The sequence below is a fragment of the Anastrepha obliqua genome, chromosome 5 (assembly GCF_027943255.1).
Source record: "Anastrepha obliqua isolate idAnaObli1 chromosome 5, idAnaObli1_1.0, whole genome shotgun sequence".
Classification (NCBI taxonomy): domain Eukaryota; kingdom Metazoa; phylum Arthropoda; class Insecta; order Diptera; family Tephritidae; genus Anastrepha; species Anastrepha obliqua.
Window position 1 is genome coordinate 94,854,280 of NC_072896.1, and position 6,084 is coordinate 94,860,363.

A 6,084-nucleotide genomic window follows, 5' to 3' on the forward strand; every position below is an offset into this window, starting at 1 on the left:
AAAGCAAATTACGTTTTTTCTAACAATACCGAATTCAGAATACTTAGATCAAGGCGAATCTATTAAAGGTGGTATCGGTAAATCAGCTGATTTGTTGTTTTTTTTTCTTTTGCCGTGTCCATATGACTGTCAGCTCAGAATGAAACAAAGCGAACTCATTATTTGTTTTCTAGTTTCTCAATGCCTTGCTTTGACAATCAAACGTACAAAACATTGTTGTTGGTCTAGTACCACCACCTTTAATGAATGCGCCTTAAACATCACCATAAATCGATTTCAGAATACCTAGATTTCAGAAGTATTCTGAATTCAGAATTTACTTAAATACACAAAATGATTGAGGTACGAGAAATTTAGCAACATAAAAGAAATACTATTGTGAACAAGAGAAACAAGCAAATAACGTTTCTTCTAACAATTGAATGAATCAGTTTCGAATTCGTTCGTAACATGACTTGCGCCTAAAATTAAAAAGTTGGGGAAAATTTAGTTTCACAAAAAAAATTTCTTTTTTTTTTAAATTGAATTTCACAAAAAAATAAAAATAATAAAATTTTTTTTTCTTAAAAATTGAGTTTTACAAAAATAAATTTGTTTTTTTTTTTGTTTTTGAAAAATTTAATTTTACAAAAAAAAATATTTTTTTTTTGACAAATTTAATTTAAGAAAAAAAAAATTTTTTTTTAATATAATTTTACAAAAAAATAAAACTAATTTTTTCCAACGATTTTTCAGAGCAGGTAAAATGTTGTGAAATTTTCTGTTTTCAATACTTTTTGCTAAAAAAAAATAAAACTGGGCAAACCAAGATTGATTGAATAAATCGTGCACAAATGCATATGCAAGTCTAAATATTTCCACTCAAAGTTATGTTTATTAGCTGTACTGACATAAATTCAATTTCAAATTCGCCAAGCACAAAGTAGCAGTTTTCGAAAGACGCCACTTTTGCTATTCCTTGAAATAATCCAGTGCTTTCAAAGTTTTTCATACAAAAGTACTCCATAGATAAAACGAAGAAGTCTTGAGCATAGAAATTAATTATACAAAAACTTTATTTCTATAGAGTCAAACTTAACCTCGTCCAAACGGGCTCGTTAAATTAAAAGATGTAGTGGAAGCTCCGTTATTGAAAGCCTGTAAAAGGATTACAAAACTTCTATTTTTTCTTACAGTAGAACCTCTCCTAACGGGCACTTCTATTAGCCGAACGCCACCCTTAAGCGGACATTTTTTTCTATATTAAATCTTATGTATCGAAAAAACTTACCCTCTTTTGAGTGGACACCTCTCTTGGATGCACAAAAGCTGACTGACGATGAATGTCCGATGTCAGAGAGGTTTCACTGTATTTGGACATGACAAAAAAAATAACTACTGACAAACTATGAATTATTTACCCTGAAATTTATGCAGATTAAGATTTTGATGAAAAGTGAATATAGCAAAACGAATAATAATATGAGGTTCGTACACTTTAACATCATCATATCGAGGTTTCGTCGTTTATAGAAATACTTGTAGTTACGGCTCTTTAAAGTATGCAAATAATTTGAAAATTTTTTCAAAAACTAACGTGCCAGTCATTACTGAAGACTTAATGCTGCAAGTTTTGAAGTGCTTTAAATTTGATGCGATTCAACAACCAATATACACTCTACTCCTCGTCGTTTTTTCAGCATTTTATTTGTTAAAAAATAATGTTACTGAGTAAAATATCGAGAACTGTTTTATAATGCAGCAATTGTGTATGATTTATGACGCCATTTGGGTCAAAGTGTTTTATTTTAATACTTTTTTTAAATTGCTTTTAATTTTTTTTTTAATTTTTTTTCCTAAAACAAAATTTTTTATTTTAGAAATTTTTTATATATTTTTTTCAATCTAATTCATTAATTAAATTTTTTTATATATATTTTTTCAATCTAATTTTTTTATTTTTTTCATAACTGTTTTTTTCTTATTATTCTTATCTATCTTTTGTTATTTTATTTTTTTTTATATTTATTTTTAAGTTGTTTAATTTTTTTTTCATTAGTGTGAAAGTGTTTTATTTTGATTTTTTTTTAATTGATTTTAATATATTTTTCAATTTTTTTATTCTTTTTTAACATACATTTTTTTCTAATTTTAGAATTTTTTTTAAATTTTTTTAGTCTGATTCTTTTATTTATTTTTTTTTACTTTAATTTGTTTTCAAAATTGTTTTTTTGTTGTTTTGTTATTTTATTTTTAATTAGCTTTTGAATTTTATTTTGTCTTTTCAATTTTCTTATTTGTTTTTAAATTACATTTTTTCTAATTTTAGAAATTTTTTTATTTATTTTTTTTCAATCCAATTCTTTTATATATTTATTTTTTTTTGTTTTTTAGTTTTTTTTTAATCTTTTGTTATTTTACTTTTAATTGTTTTTATATTTATTTTTAAGTTGTTTAATCTTTTTCATTATGGTCAAAGTGTTTTATTTTGATATTTTTTTAAATTGTCTTAATATATTTTTTAATTTCTAATTTGTTTAACTTAAATTATTTTAAAATTTTAGAATTTTTTTTAATCTAATTCTATTATTTAATTGTTGTTTTTTTAATTTGTTTTTTTTTTAATTTTTTTTAATTTTATTTTTTAATTAGTTAATATTTTAATATTTATTTTTAAGTTGTTTAATTTTTTTTTTAATTTTTTAGGCCTCTTTTTTATTTTTTATAAATATAGTTTTTTAATTTTTTTAAATGTGTTTTTTTTTTTAATTTTTCTTTTATTATTATTATTTGTTTTTACAATTTTTTTTTTAATTAAAATATTTTTTCTAGTTTTTTCTCAATTTTTTCAGTATTTTATTTATCAGAAAATAATTGTACTGAATAAAATATTGAGAATTTATGGTGTTGCATTACTCCATGATTTATGAAGTCAGCATAATTTTTTTAATATTTGTTTTGTTTTTTTATTTTTTTATATTCTAATATTTTTGCTTTCTAATTTTTTATTTGTTTTTTAATTAATTAAATTTTTTGAATTTTTTGAGATTTTTTTCTAATGTCGTTATTTATTAATTTTGTTTTTCGGTTTTTTACTATATTTTTTTTTAGTTTTTCTTTTTTTTTTAATTTTTTTTTATTTGTTTTTTTAATTTTTTCAAGTTTTTTTTTAGTTTTTTTCACTTTTTTTAAAGTTATTCAAAATTTTTTTTATTTTAATTTTTTCCCTGATTTGTTTTGTTTTTGTTATTGCTGAGCCTACAAATGCAACTATGGAAAAGGTCAATCGCGATGTGCTATAGCTTTATTCACTACTTCTGATTAGCACCACCTCATGTCTCTGGTTACACTGCGACGGATAAAAATTTAAAATTTGTTCGTCTGTTTTATTAATATTAATTAAACACGTTTTTGCTGCCTTAACACACATTTTGATCTATAAATAATCCTATAGGATAAAAACCTACTACTGCTTCCAACCACCTAGGGTACATATCTATTGTTTTCCAAATCTTTACTCTAATGAACTTCACTTTAAATTTAATATCAGCTTTTGCGGAAAGATTTTTAAAATTGAGAAAATTTTGATTGTAATTTAAACAATGATGCGGAAATTTCCAAAATATGAAACAGATTTAATAACCAAATGTTTTTAATCGCCCTTCACTTATTTTTATTAGTATTAAGTTTTTAAGTAAATAATTCTCACATTGCCCGAGTTCATGAACGCTCGAACGCTAGCAACCAGTTCCAGTCCATGTGAAATCAATGTGGATTAGTCAAGTTAACATAACCTAGAACATAACCTCACATTCGACAAGAAGTCGAGGGAAATATCGTAAAAAGAAACCTGGGAAAAATTATTGAAACTATACATTTCTTATTTTATATTTAATTTTTTGGCTAATAAAACTAACTGTAAAATTTTAAACTAATTTTAGTTCACGTATTTTTTATTATTATTCTCGCAATTAAAATAACATAATTTTAATAAAATGTTTCGCCATATTATTTTCACAGCAGCTCAATTTGATTATGCATCTTATAAATTCCGATTTGACAATCGCAAGTAAAGATTCTAGGCATCACTTCAGTTTTAGTGTTTGTTTTTAATTTAATTAAATTTTAAAATTGTTTTTAGTTTAATTTTGATGTTTTTAATTTTTTTAGCGTACTTTTATGAAACTAAGAAATAGAACGAAATAAAGCAAACAAAAAATCCAGTTTCAGTTAATGTATTTTTAATTACAAGTAAAAGTTTTTAATATCTCGATTAGTTTGAAGAATGGGAATATTATTATTTTCTTTTTTTTTTGTGATGGAGTTTTTTATGCACCTCCAAAGTAAGAATTGCTGAGAAACCCCCAAAACTGAGAATTAAATGTTTCGTTATGTTAATATTTTCAATACATCGAAAATCAAAATTTAGTTTGTTTAATAAACATTTTAAAATGTGAGATAAATTTTTGTAAAAGAAGGATTAATATTTTGCAATATTCCGCTTTGTTTCCGAGTTATGGGAATTCGTTAGCTCCAATTTTCTAGAAATCAATTAAATAATTAATTAATTAATTTTGTATTTGAGAAAGAAAATTTTTGCAAAACTCTGCTAAGTAAGACGAATATTAAACTTAGTTTTCTAGGTATCAATGTTCCATAAAAAAAATTGTAAAATAGAACTAAATAAAGAGATAATTAGTAATGAAGATTTTCAGCATCTCTCCTAGATTTCTAGGAACCGATTAAAAAACCGAGTGTATTTCTGCCATTAAAATCATCCTCATAACAAATATCTGCCGATCGAAGGCGGCGCGAAACTGTAGGAGAAGGAGCTCAGGACATTTCTATTAGCCGCCATCATTCCTTGAGCGCACATTTTTTTATACCAAATATTATGTATCGGAAAATGTAACCCTCATTTGAGGACACCTCTCTTGGACGGACAAAAGTTGGCTGACGATGAGTGTCTGCCCAAGAGAGGGGACGAAAAAACTAATATGGCCAACAAAAAACTTCAATATTTATTATTATTCTTTTTTTTAATTAAAAAAGTTAATTTAATTAAAGAGAAAACTTAAAAAATATTTAAATTAAAAAATAAAAATTAAAATAAAATTTTAAAGTAAAAAAAATTAAATTGAGATATTTTTATTTTAATTTAATTTTTTTAAATCTTTTCTTAATTAAATTTTTTAAATAAATTATTTTTTTAATTTTTTAAATTTTAATTCTTTTAATTAAATTTTTTTTTTTAATTTTTATATTTTGAAAATTAAGTATGTGAAAATGTTATTCTTAATTTTCGAGATTTATATATAAAAAAAAATTTCATAAGATTTCAACACAATTTTTTTTTTTAATTTTTTAAATTAAATTTTTCTTTTGACCCCGCATCGGAGTGCCACATAGACCGCCAGTTGGGTCCGTTGTGTTGCCCTAGACCTGATTATATTATATGATCTCCCCACCTAACCGAGATTTTTATTATAGATTTTGGTCAAGGATATTAATTCGTTTCGAGAATTTGATGAGATACTCGATTTTCAGGGAGTACTGAAAGATTGTCAATTGTTGGAGAGCCTAGAAGAGCGAGTCGACGTCTGGCTAGACCGGGACAACTGCACAGCAAATGTCTGCTCGATACTTCCTCATCTTCGTCCTCGCAGTATCTGCACAGGTCGTTTTGAGGAACCCCGAGCCGACGTGCGTGAGTGCCCAAAAGGCAGTGGCCGGTGATAAGAGATATTATATGCCTTAGTTCGTGTTTCGAAAGACTTATAAGGGTTTTGGTCTGTTTCAGATTGTAGGATGGCCAAATTTGTCTGGTCGTAACGCAAGTAGTTTCCACTCCCCACCTCCGATTAGCAATGCTGTGAAATTCAAATTTTTCTTTTAATTACTTTTAAAATTTTTTTACAATTTTAAATTTTTCTTAATTAAATTTATTTTTATATTTAAGTTTAATTTTTTAAATTAAAATTTTTTGCAATTTTTATTCTTTTAATTAATTTTTTTTTTACATTTGATATATTTTGAAAATTAAGTATGTGAAAATTTTTTTTTATCAAGTTTTAAGAATCCATCAATTTAAATAATAAAATAATA